Source organism: Erithacus rubecula (assembly GCF_903797595.1).
Source record: "Erithacus rubecula genome assembly, chromosome: 2".
NCBI lineage: Eukaryota > Metazoa > Chordata > Aves > Passeriformes > Muscicapidae > Erithacus > Erithacus rubecula.
The window spans coordinates 40,682,384-40,701,154 of record NC_136685.1 but is presented as its reverse complement, the minus strand read 5'-3'; the positions used below and the strand labels follow the sequence as shown (position 1 = coordinate 40,701,154).

The window sequence follows — 18,771 nt, the reverse complement described above, 5'->3', positions numbered from 1 at the left end:
GGGACAGAACAGATCTAATTCTTTTCTGAAATGTACAGCTTTAAGTTTTCTTCTCATTTTTAGAACAGCAAGGCCTATTTCCTTATTTGGTTTTGATAGGTCATATTTTATCCCTTTTTAATGGGAAGGCTACAATTATTTGATCGTAATAATTTAATGTTGAGAAAGCAACACTTGGCTGGTGTCAATATATTTAAAGCCATCCCCTTATTTGGAGGATGCATATGTTTCTGCTCAAACTTTGAAAGTACCAACAAGAGCTCTAACTCTTGCTCCTTTTCACTGGTCATTTGATCTTCTTAGTGTGACTTCTGGCACTAACACAGATATTGATACTGGATATGTTCCAGCATCAGTACTTACAGGAAAACTTGCTAATCCACTTTGAAGAAAACAGTACTTTTCTTCTAGTAGTATAGATTCCAATGTCAATAATGGCAATATATGTTACAACTTGTATTTTATATAATCTTGTTTCTACAGATAACTATAGTTGATGAAAACCCATAAAATTAAAAATAATTACACTGTGTTTAATTACGAACTATTACTTAAGATATGGAGTTATACTCTGAGGTGATAGCAAATTAATGTAACTTACCTTTATGTAAATGAGATAATTTTCTTATCAGATTGTAAAAGATTATTCTCATTTGTTAATAATTTTATAGTTTATAAAACCCCAGCTTTGATTATCGCTGTACTTCTAATAAGAATTAACATTAAAGCAATTTAATTAATTTTGAAATAATTTTATAGGACCTCATGTAAAAGGTAAAATAATATTATTAAATTATAAAGAACATCATTAATTATAATTTACTTTTTTATAGTTCTTGCACATTTCCATCTTATTTCTAGCCAATTTAAAACTTAGCAGTATCAGTTTTTAACTTTTAGTTTCATAGTATAAACTTATGCTGTTTCAGGTATTTGAAGAAATTATGAACTGTAATAGAGCTGGTAGAATTCTCTGGTCTGAATTACCCAGTGATAATAAGCAGTGCTCCGCACTTCTCAGTATTCAAAGTTTACACTTCATGGAAATACAGGAAAGAAGCCTATTATAATTAGGTTCAGCTTTTTTTCTTTTCTTTGATTTGGAGGGGTGATTTGTTTTAAATATCTTTTAAGGAATCACATTTTTTCCTACTCCAATGAAAAATCAGAAGGGAATTAAAAAATTATGGTGAAAACAGCCTCAGTGCTATGGTAATACCTTGAAATTGCAGATAAAACCAATAGTATCCAAACACTTAAAAGGTTATCTAGTTCAAAGTCTTAAGTCAATATCTATAATGATTAATAAAAGGATGTCAGGTGTGGAACATAAGTAAGTATGTTATTACTTGGATTGTCTGTCTGAAACTTGACATTTAAACGTGATCAGAGATTATTCATTGTAAATAATTCTCTCTGTTGAGTACTTATTTATTCAGAATGGCATATTGATTTTCCAAAGACACCATAATGAAGAACCTACTTAGGAGCTTGTGAAGAGGGATTTTTCCTAAAATTGTTAGAAGACAGCGTTGTGCAACTGAGGGATAGTTTACAATTGCTTTAGAGGATGGTGACAAGTGAGCACAGAATTATCATAGAAATGAATCTTACCACATTATAGGAAGAGAATGACTACTGTAGATAGTCTTGTAAACTCTACCAATAGATGAACAAAATGGAAATATTTTCTAAGAGGTTTAAATTAAGAATAAGAAGCCATGATTCTTTTGCAGAGATTTGGAGTTTTTCCTGGAAAAAATGACTGAGAAAATACTACAGAAAAAGGAATGGAAATATTTTCCTAATTAGTGTTTGTATTTTTGATGCATGATTACACAATATGAATGGAATAGTGTTAGAGTCAAAAAAAACAGCACTTTGCACATTTGATGAGGAGCATAAATTTTAATTATGTAGACATCAATTACTGTAAATAAACACTATCAAAACTTGGATGTGTGGACAAAGGAACTGGAAGAATAACATTCAAAACTTCATTAATGACACGATAAATGTGTCTGGATAAAGAAGGTCAATTTTCAGTTTGAAGAGATTGGTGTGACACCAGACTGGTGACTCTTACAAGGTAGATACATATTTCATTCAAGAGCAGTATTTGACTAATATTTCCTAAAACCATAGATGTTTGCTGTTATAGTTTCTGATTAAAGACATTGAGAATAACTAAAAAAAAAAATAACCAAAACCAAAATCTGTTGTGCTATCTCAGTTAGGTTTTCAAAACTTAAGTAAATGTTCAGGTATCCACAAAGATGTTAGAAGAAAAGGGAAGTAAAAATCAGCAAGGATTAGACAAATTACAGGAGAACAAAGAGCAATATTACTTAAGGAAAGCAAACAGGAGAGTGCAATATTTGTAAGCAGGTTTTTGTGATAAAAGGTTGAATGGGAGGAGAAGGATCCCCAGAACACTGAAGGACTGTCCTAGGTGATTGCTAAATCATAAAGACAAATTTTCATATTGTCAGTATAATGAGAACATTTGAGTTCTGGGAAGACTGAATTAGCAACTAGCAGATACAGACAGAAAGGTAGAAATTTCTACTCTCCCTACTAGAGCAGAGAATATGGCAGAATAACACAGAAAGAGTGAGTGACTAAAAAAAGTTATGGACAAACTATTGAAGCAATAGCTATAAATAACAGCATAAAATAAATATATTTTGCTCCTAAATCTTTTGGTTTGCATTTGTTCAAGAACAAACTTGTCGTCAAGGATGTGTATCTTGAAAAGAATTTATATTAACTCTTCCAATAAGGCTTCATATACTGTTTTTCAAGTGACAAAGCTGTTTTTCCACGGTTACTTGAGTGCTAAAGAACTCTAGAATAGTATTTCTATATCAACTGCTTTCCAAACTCTGTTCATAAGAAATGGGCAATTTCTTTTCCATACCAGTTGGTTTTTTTATATAATAGATAGTAGTTGCTAACTATTAACACTAGGTGTATTGCAATTAATCCTTAAGGCAGGAAACAGGAAACTAAACTCTTCTTTGAGGTACATTTGTTTACAATGGCCTGTTTTAAAAATGCTTGATTAATATCACAAATATTCTTGAAATATCATATCTCCTTTTAAGACATAAAAGTAGCTGTAGGTTTTTTTTTTTAATACTAAATATTGAAATATTATCCTTTTACTGGCAAATAGATTTTTGCCAATTTTTGTTCATTCTTCTATTGAATAAAGTGTTGAATTTTGAAGACTGATCTAAATTCTGACCTGAAAGTAATAAAATTCAGTGAAACATGTTTTTACACTTGTACATTTCCATCACAGTAATTTAAAGAAAGAAGGATAGAGACAGTCTGAAAATTTTAGTGCTAACAGTCTTCCAAGTTTTTACTGACAGTGCAATTTACTATTTATAGAAGTCTACCCTTGCTGGTAGAAGAACTGTTACAGGTCAGGTAAATTCTAAAGCATAAAATTCTCAAGCATTAAAATTTGAACAATATAACATGTTTTGGACTCAAAAAACATGAAAATAAATAATTAACATGGTTTAAAATCATATTCCTGTCTTGGGGTAGAAAAAAGATTCTCAATCAATAACAAATAGTCTCTAAAATATTATCTTACTTTGGATTAGAGAGGAATTTTTCAAACCAGTCATGGAAAATGCATGATAGTGGTAACAGTGGGTCAAAGTTATCATTGCTCACATGAATACTCCTAAGCTTGGGCTACACTAAATAATTCTTAAATCATTTGTTCAACTTTATGAAGGCTGGTAAGATTAAATGGAAAAAACCCACAACCAAGTAATGGTATTGAGCACATGCTAAGATTGTTTCTTATGAGTTCCTGACTAGCTTTATCAACATCACTGACTTTGCTTTTTCTGATATACATCCTGAAGAGCTGCAATTAAGCATTAAATAGTATGTCTTTGGTTCCCACAAAAGGCATAAGCCTGTCAGAGGATTAGATATACTTTACCATAAAACTTTAAGTTTCTAGTGACTGAATATTTTGTACCTTGCTATTAGAAGTCTGTCACGATCTATTTCTTTCAAATTGCCTGCATTGTACAGACTTTTGTTTTCTATGAAGTTATATAAAGCTATAGGCTCATTTTCTGTGAAAAGTATCACATGCAAACTTTGAGATGCACATTTGTGTAAAGTTTTGCAATGACTTGTGGGTTAAAGTATCTCATTTTGTTCAGAAATTGCCAGAAATGCAGAGTTTGTGAGCTGTGTGCACTGCCTTTGAGATTTTTTTTTTTTTTATTTTTAGCTCATCTATGACAGAAAAGTCATAAGGCAAAAAGAAATTCTCTCAGACTACATTAGGCAGTTAAATTCATTCCAAAGTAGGATTTGTATGTGTGCCAAAAAGCCTTTTGTTACCTTCTTGGCATCTGTGCTGATGTAGTGCTAAATCCAGAAACTGCATCAAGATTACTTAAAACGTAAGCACTTGCATTTTTAAGAACCCAGTCCAAGAATGAAGTACGTGCTGAGTAATGCTCCTTTACATCAGAGTTACAGAGAGAAACCTAACAATGTGTCTCCTCCAGTATAACAGAAAATCAATGTATATGTTAACACCAGTTTCCCAAAGCTCTGTGAGTACCTAAATGTTGTAAACTCTGAAAATGTGAGATCTAGTTAAGAAAGAAAGAATAAAAGAAAGGAGTTTACTTCTGAACGATGAATAAGAAATACAGAACTATTAGTTCTTAATGGGTGTTTACCTGGACATTTCTAGAATAAAAGAGGACTGATTATGCCCAATGGATATAGTCATATCCAATTGGTCATTGATGTATGTAGCATCTGAAAAGCAGTTATAAAAAAAGTTATGCACCTTCATCTGAGAAACCCACAATATAGAAAAAATAACCTGTTACATAAAGCAGCAAATAATTTTAGTGATGTTATCTTTCCTTTTGCTTTTCATTCCTAGCAGCTTCATTATTTCTTGTTTCCTTTGATGCATAAACTAGCAAAAAATATGTGGTTATGATTTTTTTTCTCACAAAATAATGCAAAAAGGAAGTAACAAATGGTCTCCAGTGACTCAAGCTTTATTTTTTAAAATTATCTTTTAGTTGAATTTCTCACGGTGTGCAAATTTTCATAGGATGTTCAAAATAGATATTAGCACCAAATAGAGGAAAAATAATTCTGTTTTCTACATACTTTTTTTTGCTGGCCTGGTGATTGGAAATAAATGAGAAATTTGCATAGAAAAAGGATACAGAAACCACTCACCCATACAAAAATGTTATTGAAAATATATGAAAGTATAACCATTCAATTTAAGTCTACATGGTGTGCTGCCCAGCCATTTCATAGCTCCATATTTTTCTAAAGACACTCTGTCTTTTCTTCACATTGAAGATGAAGAATATGAACATGTATTCTGCAATTTAAAATACATAGACACTTAGAAACATCTTCAGCTGAAATGAAATTGCTTTCAAGTTCAATTTTTACCTGAACATTTTAAATAAATGGAGAAAAAAATATACAGTGTCTTGAAGAATAAGATAATAATCTGCTTTCTAAGATTATGCAAACTGCTTGTAGGCAGTAAAGGATGCCATTAGAAATAAATTATTTGCATAGATTTCTGCATTTGTTTTCAATTTATACAAAATGAAAGAAGGATTACACTGAATACCAGCTCATTTTTTCATTTTGTAAGAAAAATATTTTAGTGCTACAGAATCACTTTGGAATTAATTTAGAGTGTCTGAATTTTGAGAAAGAGGAAGTAAGATAATAATGAGAGAAGGAAAGGGTAAAATTTCAGGGAGGATTTTGGAATGTGCATAGCTATGTACGTGGAATGTCAATACCTGCCAAAGGCAGGAAACTGTAACTCTATAATAAAATACAACAAAGTTCATGAAGGGATTACATGTCCGAAGTAGAATGATAAATATCCAGGATCTGGAACAGGGAAAAGTGGAAAAATTCAGATTGTGAGCTAGAGAGGTTTGAAAGTGTGCATTAAGACTGGATAATGAGCAATGACCCAGCAGGGGAGGAAAAGGAGAGAAATCGAACCAGCAGGAAGGATGTGGGTAAGTGAAGAGGGTCAAAGTCAGAGCTAGATATGAAGGTTGTCAAAAGGTATAAAAATAAAAAGAATTCACTTGAAAGGAAAAGGTCTGAGATGGAAAAATATAAATAGTCTATATAAGTATGAGATTCAATATTAGAAAATGAAGCAGCAATTAAATAGAATCATGGCTAAACACCTTTAAAAGAAGGAGTCAAACATGATAGGGCTGAACATACAAGAAAGTTGATCTGGCTGAAGCATAATGTTTCACAGAAATACAGATATAATCCAGGTTTTACAGTACAAATAATTTAACAAATGTTTTTCTGTCAGCAATTATTTCTTGTTGAACAACCTAGTACAACTCTGTCTCTCTTAGTGTACCCCCATTGTCTCATATGGTAGCTTTGTGTCATAGGTCCAAAGAACATAGCTTTGCTGTAAGTCACCATACAGGGACAAATAGTATGCAATGTAGAATCAAAAAATTGTCCATTTTCACAAACATGACTACAGAGACTCTTTAAGACAATTTTCTTTTATTTACAAAAGGACAAAGCTTCTTTATACAGGTTGCACAGATTTATTCAAGTTATTTTTAAAAAATGTTTTTAAACCCTGAGGAACGTATAGCCTTCACTCTTTGATATCTAAAAGAATGAAATATAAATAATTTTATATTTGAGAAAGAGAGCATTTTGGTTTTCTTGTTTTCTGTGGTAATATCTTGACTGGATAAGAAAGCGATCTTGAAATCTGGCAGCTGATAATATATATGTATTTTTTTAATCAGATCCAGTTTAAATGTTTAACATGTACCAGTAGAGTTCAGTAATCCTAAAACTGCAGATTTTAATAATATTGGGCTGTATGTGCTGACAAAATATATTGAGCCAATAGAAAGGAAATTGATTTTTGAAATTTACATTAATTTTTTTTTACACTGAAAGTGATTATTGGGATTTAAAAAGAGGTGTTAAAGAAGGTCAGGTCCTTCTCTGCAAAGCTGCTCTCTAGCAGGTCAGCCCCCAACCTGTGCTGGTATTTGGGGTTATTCCTTTCCAGTTGCAGTATCCTACACTTATCCTTGTTGAACCCCATTAGTTTTCTCTGCATAACTTTCCGGACAAAGGTCCCATGAAATGGCAGCACAGCCTTCAGCTGTATCAGTCACTCCCCCCAGTTTTGTGTCACCAGCAAACTGGCTGAGGGTGCATTCTATCCCTTTGTCCAGGTTGTTGATGAAGATGGGTAGGGCTGGACCCTGTATGGATCCCTAGGGAATGCTGCTGGGTATAAGACTCTACACAAGCCAAGTGTGCCCTTGCTGCATTAGACAATTAGTCATTATGTCAAGGGAGGTGATCCTTCCCTTCTGCTCATTACTGCTGAGGCCACACCAGGGCAGAGTGCAGTTCTGATCCCCTCAGTAAAGCATATTTATAGACATTCTGGAGACAGTCCAGTGAAGGGCCACTAAGGTTGGAACACCTCACATACAGGGGAAGGCTGAGAGATCCAGGACCATTTATCCATTCAGGGGAGGAGAAGGCTTGGGAGGATCTTATCAGATCAGAGCCAGGCTCCTTTCAGTGGTGCACAAGGATAGTGAGCACAAATTGAAGTACAGCAGGGTCCCCCATAACATCCTGAAGCACTCTTTTCACTGAGAGGGCATTTGATCTCTGGCCACAAGTGGTTCAGAGACATTGTGTAGTGTCTCGTATTTGGAGATACTCAAACACTATCTACACATGATCCAGGGCTACCAGCTCTAGGTGACCCTGCTTGATCAGGGTGGATGGACTGGGTGACTTCCAGAGAACCTTTCCAACATCAGCCATTCTGTAATTCTGTGATTCTGTGATTCTGTGATATCGTGACATGCTACAACATTTGAAGTTTAACTTTACTCTCAATAGCCACAGAATATCTCTGTGACTAAAACATATAACTAAGCTACAGCCAAGAAAATGGCTGTTTCATATGCAGTTTTAGAGGAATCTGTTTTCTTATACTATGTATCACTATTTTTTGTTAGTGACAACAAATTAAAATATTTTCAATTATTTTTTCCTTTATGCCCTTCTATCCCAACTATCACTCTTCATGAGTCTTGCTATGTATACAAAGCTAATTTCTATCTGGTCAGAAAATTTGCCACACCCACCATTGATAGCAAAACCCCACTTTGCATTTCTTTCTGAGCGAGAGAGTCTTCAAAACTTTCATCTTGTAACTTGCATTATCAATAAATTATGTTCAAGATGAGCAACACACTTATAAAATAATGATTTCTTCATAAAATCTTCCTTTGTAGTTTTATCTGAACAGATTTTTTTTTTTTTTTTTGGGATTCATCCACACTATCTGAATGACAATGAATCCCTGCAGGTATGATAAAGGCTGTTTTAAGGTATGAAATACCATTTGCTATTTACATAGCAAGAATTTAGCTGGCCTAATATTTATCTAAGCCGTTATTGAAATTTATCCATCTTGCAGATAGAAAACTTAGGACTTGAAATGTGCATAAACAATTTCCATGCATATCTCTGCCAGTCTAGTTATGATTATGATCTCAGCAAAACATGTTATTGAAGTAATAGAAGCAGTTTAAACCAAACCCATGCTCAGTATCACTCATAACAGACATAGGTACATCTACCTGAACAACTTCAGGTTTCTCTGTGTGGTGTTCTCAAGTGTTAATCTCAAGAGAGGTCTCCACTTAATGACCAGAGATGCATGAATGAAGCCAAACACACTGAAACACTTTCTACAGGACTTACTAACAAGACACTCATTCTATAATATCATCTGTAAGATCTGTAAATTCAGATTCTTAAATCGTAGCAGAAAGAGGAGAAGAGGGGCAAAGGAGATTCAGCATTACATCTGGACTACTGCTTATGTAAAACAATGACAGTAGCAGGGACACTGCTTCCTGATTGCATTTAGGGCATGCCTAACTTTGGGAACTTGAGAAAATATTTGATATTTGAATGCTCCTGACAATAAATTTTTCTGAAACATTTCACAATTCTGTCACAGTTTACCCTGAGGTTGTCCTTTGAATGCAGTGAGCTGTGTCGGAATTTGGATGACGATATGCCAATAAAATGCGGAATTAAAGCGTCTTAAACAAGAGGTATGAAGGCAAAAGGTAAATATATATATATTCCCATAACAAATGCAATACAGGAGGTCATTTGGATGCACAAGACATTTTTCCTGTTACTTCATTTTACAAAACATTGTTTTCATATATGGTCACTACAGTCAGCTTTCAGGGTTTTTTCCACACGGTTAACTCAAAACAGAACTCAGCTTCTGGTGCATTATAATTTTGATGATTTTCAACTATAGGAAAAATTCCTGTAAGCCACTTGGAGCACAGGAACTCCTGGATAGTATTTAGTAATCTGAAACCCAGCAAATACCAATTCATATTGATAATCAAATACAAAGAGACAATATGTCTATTTTATTATTATTTATCTATAAATACATAACTATGACCATGCATAAGTACATAGAAGGTATTGAGGTACAGTAAATTTTTGAAAAATCTCAAAATTAGCAGTTGGATTTCAGTCACATAAAACACATTAGAAACACAATTACAACAATCATCACTTTCACTTCATTGCTACTTAGTACAACAAAATTATACTGAAAAAATAGGGTATACTGGTCAAACGAAACTAATTAAAATTATAATGTCTTTCTTAATTAATTTTTTAATAATAATATTTTACTCATGAATCTTTAATAATAAAGCCTAGTTTAATAAAGTGTGATTGGTTTGAATGTTCCAATATTTTTCTACTTTTTTCCTTTAATTTATTTTTGGAATCACCAAAACAGCCATAAACTGTAACTACAAGATATAGAAGCAAAAAGGCACAATGGTTATGACTTTATCCCTTTTTTTCTGGCCTCTTTTGGATAATATATCTCATACACTTAGGGAACTGAATAATTTCCTGATATTTTTAGAGATTTTTTTGGTTTTTTTTAATTTCCTCAGTTTAATGTAGTAGATGACCTCTTATATACATTACATGCTTTTTTATAATTTGGTTCATTAACATTCTTATTTTATGACAACTGTGAAACACACAACATAATTGCTGTTATTTATATTTGTAAAATAAAATAATTTCTCTTTTTATCCCTCTCATCTCTCATAAGCGCATAAAACAAGGTATATTAAACAAACTGAAAGGGATAAAAAAATCTTTCTGATTTCCTATATTAATCCTGAATAAATTATTATATTAGATTCTGATGTCAAGAAAAAAGAAATAATATAAAATAATCACTCTGTTCAAAATAACTTTAGTACAGAAGGATAATACCAAATTAATCACATTACAAAGGCATAATAATGCTAAACCATCTTCATTGCTTTCAATGAAAAACAAACAGGCACCAATACACCACTGTCTAAGAAATTTGCTTGAAAATAATCTGCTAATATGTGACATAACTAATTTTAGAAAGCTTTTTCCATTTAAAGTAAAATCAGAAACAGTAATAGTCATGAGCACTTCAGTGCTGGGATAACCCATTTAGGGAGATAAAATAAAATATAGATTTACAAAATTTTCAATGTTCACTATTTTAACTCTATAGCATTATTGGGAAAGAAAAATTATTAAAAAAGAAGAGGTAATTTTAAACTGATAAATTAATTTAAATATGAAAAACCAGTTAAAAGCTAAAATAATCTCAAGGGGGACAATTGCTGAAATTATCAAAGCTTTTAAGAAAAAGTGAATAATTTCGAATATGAGAAACCTGAATTGACTCAGCATTGTTGTGGCCTTACTTTGAGTACTGTATTGCAGTTTGCAATACAGGAAGGATAGCTGCATATTAGAATGCATCCAAAAGAGATCAACAGAGATGGTGAAGGGACTGAGAACATGAGTTAAGGAGTACAGCAGAGGATACCAGGCTAATTAACCTTAGAGAAAAGAAAGGAGACTGAGGGGTGACCTCATTACTGTCTAGAAATATCTCATGAGAAGAAGTGGATATGGGGATGATAATTTCTCTTTTGCTTCTGGTGATAGGACATAGGTTTGTGCCTTTAAGCTGTGTCAGAAGTTCAGGTTGAATTTTAGGAAAATGCTCTTCACTCAATAGACTTGTCAAGCTGTGGAATAAGTTTCCCTAGCCATGGCATCAAGAAGCCTGTCAGCTTTCAGGAAGTATTTAGTTCCTTCCAATTCAAACCATTCTATGACTCTATTTCCTTTGGGGTTTTTTGGGTTTTTTTTGTCCCAAAACATCCGTTTTTTTTTACTTCACGATAACATTTTTTAAATGTTCATGGTGTTGTATGGAAGCTCTCATGGTCTTCTGCTAGAGAAGAGTTACAATCACTTCACTTTCTTTTAATTCTTATTTCTTTCTTGCTATGATTGTATCTTGGATCATCTCTAGAGGATTATGTCTTTAAATACTGAGTCCAGCCTATAAGAATATTTTAATTACAATTTTAAGTTATTTCCTTTCCTGCCATTGGCCTCAGCTATGATTGCAATTACAGAAAAAAATCAGGTACTGAATTATTAGTTTCTTGTGACAATTATTCTGCTGCAGTTTCTAATTTCTGAGAATTTTAAAATGATGAGTAAGCATGCAGGTTGCATGTGCTAATGAAAGTAGCAACAACTGTGTCCCAGCATCTGGAATGAGGAAACATCCTTGAAAGAGTAGCTTAGGCAATAATATCTATCCTGTAGAAATCAACATAGAAAAACAGAATCTGTTCTTACTCCTTGCAGCATGTTTCCAACATATGTTTAATATATGTTTATATACTGGGAATTAATCATTGATGATCAACCTCTTGTTAGAACAGATCTGTCAGCAGCAGAGACAAAATGTGCTCACTCGAGAGAGAAAATCCCTGATGCAGGGATAACTTACTAAAAGCAGAGAAACAATGAAGAACTACTGTTTCATTAATCTGATTTTGATGGTTTTTTTCCTCCTTGCTTTTCCTTTTCCTTTTCCTTTTTTTTTTTTTTTTTTTTTTTTTTTTTTTTTTTTTTTTTTTTTTTTTTTTTTTTTTTTTTCCATAAAGCAAATATCCATAGGTACATTTTCCAGGTCCAGACGCTTAATTTCTGTAACTGTTGATCAGCTCAGATATGGAGAAGTGAAGAGTTCATCACAAACCCTTTCTATATGGATTGGTTTTACTTCTGTGTGAACACAGATGTACAGTCTTGACTGTGAGCAAGCATGGGTTTTGCACAACAGTTATAGTGGGACAACAAGGAGTGTGTATAAAACTGTCTCTCCACACATTCAGAGACAGCTGAAAGCAGTTTATCACTTCATAAAAACTAATAAATTCTGGCTTCTGCCTGGCTTTTAGTTGATGCAGAATGAGCTCCCATCTGCCCACAATATTCCAGTCTGACAAGAAAATATGTATTGCTTTTCCCATCAAAGCACCCTGCTTGCCTTGTCAGCAGTGCACTGTTTCCTTGGGGCTAAATCAATTAGAAGACTTTAGTGGCATTTAAGCTTCACAGCTCCAAACTGCAGTCTGAAGAACTTCATAGTGTCTTTTTCCCAGGAAATTACTCTGTGCGCCAGAAAAGAAATGCTGACTCTTTAGAATGATTGCGTTTATCTGAGACATGACACTCCTGCAATTCTGCATTTTTTCTGTGCCCTAAGTGAGCACTCACTATTAAACTTCTAACTGGAAAAAAAACAACATAAAGAATCCTACTTGATCTTTCCAATCTCATTTTTTTTCACAGTATCACAAAAGAACACATTAGTGGGTTTTCAATTCTTTACTGAAATATTTGGATAACTCCCCTAACCTTGCTTGTTGACAACTGTATCAGCAGTGTAAAAATTTGGATGGGAGCTAACTGTTTAAACTCCTCTAATAGTTACAGTATAACCAGGTATCCATGGGAACTTTCTCTTGTTATGCATTTGACTTATTTTAGACAGCTAAATTGTGCTTTGATAATTAATGTTCTAGATATACTTATTTCGTTGCCTAAGAACATTGTTTCTATAACTTTATCACGTGGAAAAAACTACAGGATAGCAGTACAGATGAGAAGAATTTCACTCCTGTTACTTTATCTGGCTTGAAACCATGATCCAACATGATTTGTGTTTTTTTAATGAGATAATTATCTTGGAAAAAGTCATATGGAATTGTGGCTAGTGAGTAGTTTCAGTAATTAGAGAATTTTTACTTTATTTGCTGCCAGCAGACACCACAAGCATTTGTAACTGCATAGGTCAGAAAGCATCATGTGGCCTTGTTACCTTGACTGTATTCTGTAGCTCTGACTCAGAATGTTTGTGTAGAGCTACCATCATAAGAAATATTTTTTGCAGTTGAATTAAACCTTCTTCAACTTTTAAAATTTAAACTCATGAAAAAAACTGTCTTCTACTGTCCCTAGAAAACTTACATCATGATACTATGAGAACATCCTTAGGCAGGAAGTTATGGGTAAGATCAAAAAAAATTACACAACTTTACCCGAGGAACACAATTCTGTAGAGGTAAGAACAGCAGATGTTGAACACTAGATATGACTCCAGATTCTTAAAATATTATTTGCCTGTGTTCAGTAAGAATTAACTGGTTTAGTGGTTAAAACACACATTTTTTATACAATAATTTTTAACTTGAGTATTTTATTAGCCTATTAGAGAAAAGCTTTATGTCAGGATAAAACTGAGCTGAGTATTCGAATTTTATGAAAGATAATTGCTGGAGTTCTACATATGCTTGTTTTTGGGGAGGACCAAATTTGGTGTTCTGCAGTGGGCAAGCAAAAAAAATGTATGAGAAAGATAGCAGATAAATAAACAAATAATTTAACTTTAAATATTCTTTTCTAAACTTTTCTAAGCTTGCTTCCCTTTAGGTAGGAACTGTTAACATAGACAAAAAGGTGCAAACTGAAAACTAGTGTAAGCTATTATCTAAGAAAAAGCCTAAATGATAAGCAAATAGACATTAAATTACTTCAGTGTCATTAAGACAGGAATAATTTATTTCAGTCCTGAAACCAAATTGTTCCAAGAAGAAGGGGCTGCTAATCATGAGCAAACACAGCTTGTCTCCTCAAGGCATTCTTGTTCTACCTCACATTTTTGTAGACATTTAAATATACAATTTTAATGTAGTAAACAGAAATTTAATTTTTATATGGAATGCAGTTAGTGATGACAATGTTGCTGAAAATTAGAGCTCTATGTTGCATGCAATGTTACAAATATATTTTCCAGGCCACAAAGACTATACCATCAAAAGAAAGGCAATCATCTTTCTTCATCCTTCTTTCTTGTTTCCTTTATTCTTCTTTACCCTACCACACATCTCCTGTAATAGTTTTAACTGATCCAGACTAACCTAAGTTGTTGCATCAATGAAAATCCATGTTAGGGGTATATCTAGAATATGTGCAGTCTCCAGAAAAATGGAATCCATTTCATAGAGTAAGATGCTATTTGATATTTACTTTCTAAGGTTCAGTTATGTATTTCTTTGCCCTTGTCCAAGGAAGCATCCATGTCCTATTTTGGCCTTGAACCTTAAGAGTTCTTTCACGTGCACATCTACTTAATTCCTACATTTTAATTTTTTAATTATCCTCATTACTTGGCAGTATTGTTAAAGAAGGCTATTGAAAACTTTCCTTAAAATTATTTGTGTTCATTCTAAGAATATATTGTTGAAATAGTGAGATTTTTGTGTGCTATCATAGTTCCCCAGGTGCACATAATACAAACAATATAAATATTCCACACGCAAATTGAGAACTGGAAAGGAAAATACTGCACAACAATAATTAGGGTTTCTTTCCTCCTCTTTGTTTTCTACTAGATTAACAAAACAAAGTGGACAAGCTTTTCAAGCCAGAAAACCTTAGCTCTTTAAGTACTAATATAAGAAACTTAGAGGAAAAAGAAATTAGAACTTTAAGATTCATTACTTGCAATTCAGATCTTTCTGCCTGAAGACTTATCTGATAATTTTCAAAATATGCTAGAAGCACTAGATAATGTGATTATTTTTGATACCTGATATTATGATTCCAAGAAAGGGAAATGTTGCATCAGAAGTATTTGCTGGTTAACAGTCCTAAAAAAAAAAAAAAAAAAAAGAGATTAGTGTATTTTTTTCCCACAGATATTTCCACAGGTAATATTTTCCCACAGATATTAGTTGTAAAAAAAGAGTAACTGTGGAATTTTTACCTGTGATTTACCCTTTGATTCTGATAAAGTAAATTATGTAAATATAGGGAATGTTGCTGGAACTGATGATTTGTCTGTAGCATGCTTTATATAAACCATTTCCATTTATAATTTAGGTTCAGGGAAATCATTACAGTTTATTTATTTTGACAATTTTAACAGTAAGCTTTCCACTTCCAGTTCTACACTCCATGTCCTGGGTGATATTTTTTATTGTTTTTCTGAAGTAAAGGAGCTATTCTATCTTACATTTTATATGGGTTATTTCAATTGGAGTTCTGCTACATCTGAAAGAATAAACTAACAAATATTGTTTACTTAGGTTGTTTTGGCATACTTAAATATTTGTGTATCTTGAAGGAACTGCAATTTATATTCCCATAATTTGCTCTATTGTTATTGTGGATAGAGATCCAGATTATACTCTACTTTTTTTCAAAGCACTTAATGCTCTTGTGTTTCTTCCCACAAATAAGAGTACATAGAGGATAAAATGTATTGCCTTTTATCACTCTCTGCAAGCACTGTACCTCTTGTGTAAAACAAAAAGTTTCAACCCTATATTAAGTTTATTTGAAGGGTACATTCCACCCTCCAACTTGTACATAGGTAGAAAGCAACAATATATTGGGAATCTCTATCTGCAAAATAGGAAGCAGAAAGTAGGGTCCAGGATATAATTTCTGGTCAACATAATCACTTCTACACCTGAAAATATTCTAATCCCTTCAATAAATGGTATCCAGTAAATGACCACAATAGCCAAAAACTACTGTGCTATAGTTAAATACCTAAAAGCTAAACCTGATGCCAGTATTCATTATACTGATAGTGTTCTGCTTAATGTCATACAAACAGGGTATTTTCATTTTTATCTACCTTTAACCAACCAGTTTATTTCAATATTTTTACATATTTTAACATTGAAAAGAAATGCTTCAAAAGTAATGTGAAATATCTTTGACTTGATGCAGTATGTGCTAATTTCTGTGCAGTATCAGATGGAAGGACAGTTTCCAGCCAATTGACATTCATCTGACAATGTTTGTACCAACAGTTTACAGCAAACATTTACTACCACTACTTTTACTTTGAATCTGTCCATACATCAGTAAGAACAATACACATTCCATTCACATCTCACTTGTATCAGTGCTGTGTAGACAAATGTCTTATACCTTGTTTTTATTCTGCTGCTTTCTGATGCAAAGAAACTAAATTGCTGTGTAGATCATTGAGCAATTCAGTGCTTAAGACTTTCTAACCAGAGCTGCAACACAAAAGATCATTTGTAAATATAACCAAATCTGTAAAAAATTGTTACCATACAGCTAGGAATCTGTTAATAACTTGTCTTCATTTTGTTATCTTTTGTTTTGGGATTCACACTTTTTAATCTTCCTGTTCTCTGGGTTTGGCTCATTTCATCTCCGGTTTTCTTTTGTTGTGTTGGTTGGTTATTTCTTTTTTTGGAGAGGGAGCATTTCAAGTAAACTCAGTAGTTAAAGTATTTTCACTTCTAAGCCTTGTGAAGAATAATTGGGTTTTTTATCCTCCCAAATCTTAAGGTATCCTAAGAAGGAGGTTGACATTTCATTTGGAGGTTCATTTTTTCCTAGTCCTCTGTATTTTCTTATGATATTTTATGGTATTGTATGGTAAAGGCATATTTAATACATTTCCTTTGATATTGACAGGACCCTCAATGTGCCATTGGATTCTACAGTCTGTCCCAGTCACCTTCCCACAGGACTGGACTGCCACAAACCCTTGTCTGGTCTGGAGTGTGCACTGATTTAGCCTCAGGAGATCTCTCTCACTTGAATATAAATAGAGGTTAAGTTAACCCTATTCATAAGCTAGAGCCTGGAGTCCATGGCATACTCAAAAAGCATCTGATTTATTTTGGTAATTATTTGTATTTCCTAGATAAAATTGGAAAAGTCATGGTGAATTCCTTAATCTCTTCAGCATCTCTCACTCTAAAATACACACAAACAGTTTCAAATATGAAAGGAACATTCAATTGAAAAACTTCCATGATGTAGTGAGAAAATAATAAAGGACATGTAAGAATAGTTTGCACTTTGTGCCATCAGATGTTCCAATCACAAACCCATGCTGTTACTTTCAGACAGCCTGAAGTGCCCTCCAGTATAACAAAAAAGACAAGAAGAATAGAAAATGCAGTTGGTCCAGCATTGAGTTTAATAGGAAATCATAATCCTTTGTGCTTAGGAGAAAAATTAATCGGATGAAAAGCATCAGGCAGATAAAAGTAAGTTTCTATGTAAAGAAGTGACAGGGAAAGGTCATGAGTTTTAGTGCAAAATTTTTTACAACCACTACCAAATCCCCCTAAAAAGCCTTGAAAAACACCTCAATTCCTATGATTCAAGGGAATAGGTGTGATTTTATCAAAGTGTAAAGACACTGACAATTTTATCCCCAGAGGACCGGTTTCCTTGGGAGGAAGAATTTCCTGCCTATGTCACTGAACCTTTTTCAGAAAAAGTTTCAGTTTTTCAGGAGCTGAATGTGTAGCTTTTCTTGAAAAGGTATTACATATGTCATCTGCATTTCTGTATACTGCGTGGATTGGAGAAGACAGATTAAAGGTTAATATTTGTTATAACAGATCAGTCTGGCAGGAAATGAATGGCCATGATATAATTCTTTAAGCATAATTCACTGTAACTACAAATAAGAGCCAGATGCAGTCCTGATAAGGAGCTGTCACTGAGTTACCTGATGCAAGAAAGAGTGTGTTACAACAGACAGTGCAAGCAACTGAGATTCCTCCCATTCTTTCCTCTGTTGTATGTCTGCTACAGCATTAAATGCATGATATCTGGCCAAAGCATGGAAAGATTAATTGGACATTTAGTATACTAATTGTCATAATGAAGAAGAAGAAAAGGTGTAATTTCTGAAAAAACAAACAAATCAACCAACCAATTAAAAAAATAACCCTGAAAACCCAAAACACCCAGAAAACAGGATTTTAATCAGCAGCTATAAATGAGTACATGAAAAACAGTAATTGTAGACTGCAATGAGATCTTCCCTCAGTCTCCTGCAGACTGAACAGTCCAAGTGATGTCTGCCATCCCACACACAGATTCTCCTTAAGGCCCTTCACCATCTTTGTAGCTTCATATGGACACTCTCTAATATTTTAATGCCTTTCTTACATGGTGGCACCCAAAGCTGCCCCCAGCACTGGAGGTGAGGCTGCCCCAGCTCAGAGCAAAGCAGGACAATCCCCTCCCTTGCCTGGCTGTGATGCTGAGCCTGATGTCCCCCTGGGCAGGGCTGGTTTGTAAACAGAGTAGGAATGAATATGCAACTGAAGTGTCTTGTGCTGGACAAAAATGTAATTTTGCTGGTAGCAAGTTTCCTCAAAGCCAAATCTTGAGAATCCTGTAATAGATGATAAAATTTCCACATGT

General features: G+C 33.5%; 1 long non-coding RNA gene across 2 annotated transcripts; it reads left to right on the top strand.

Moving 5' to 3' along the window:
* The first annotated feature begins 8,717 nt into the window (after nt 1–8,717).
* On the top strand, nt 8,718–17,135 carry LOC306798322. 2 transcript variants are annotated; one of them, XR_013773318.1, is made up of 3 exons: nt 8,718–8,871; nt 13,513–13,615; nt 17,017–17,135. It is a non-coding gene; the product is annotated as an uncharacterized lncRNA (long non-coding RNA). The 2 variants fall into 2 exon arrangements; XR_013773319.1 differs by lacking the exon at nt 8,718–8,871 and adding an exon at nt 11,208–11,271.
* Nucleotides 17,136–18,771: the final 1,636 nt, after the last annotated feature.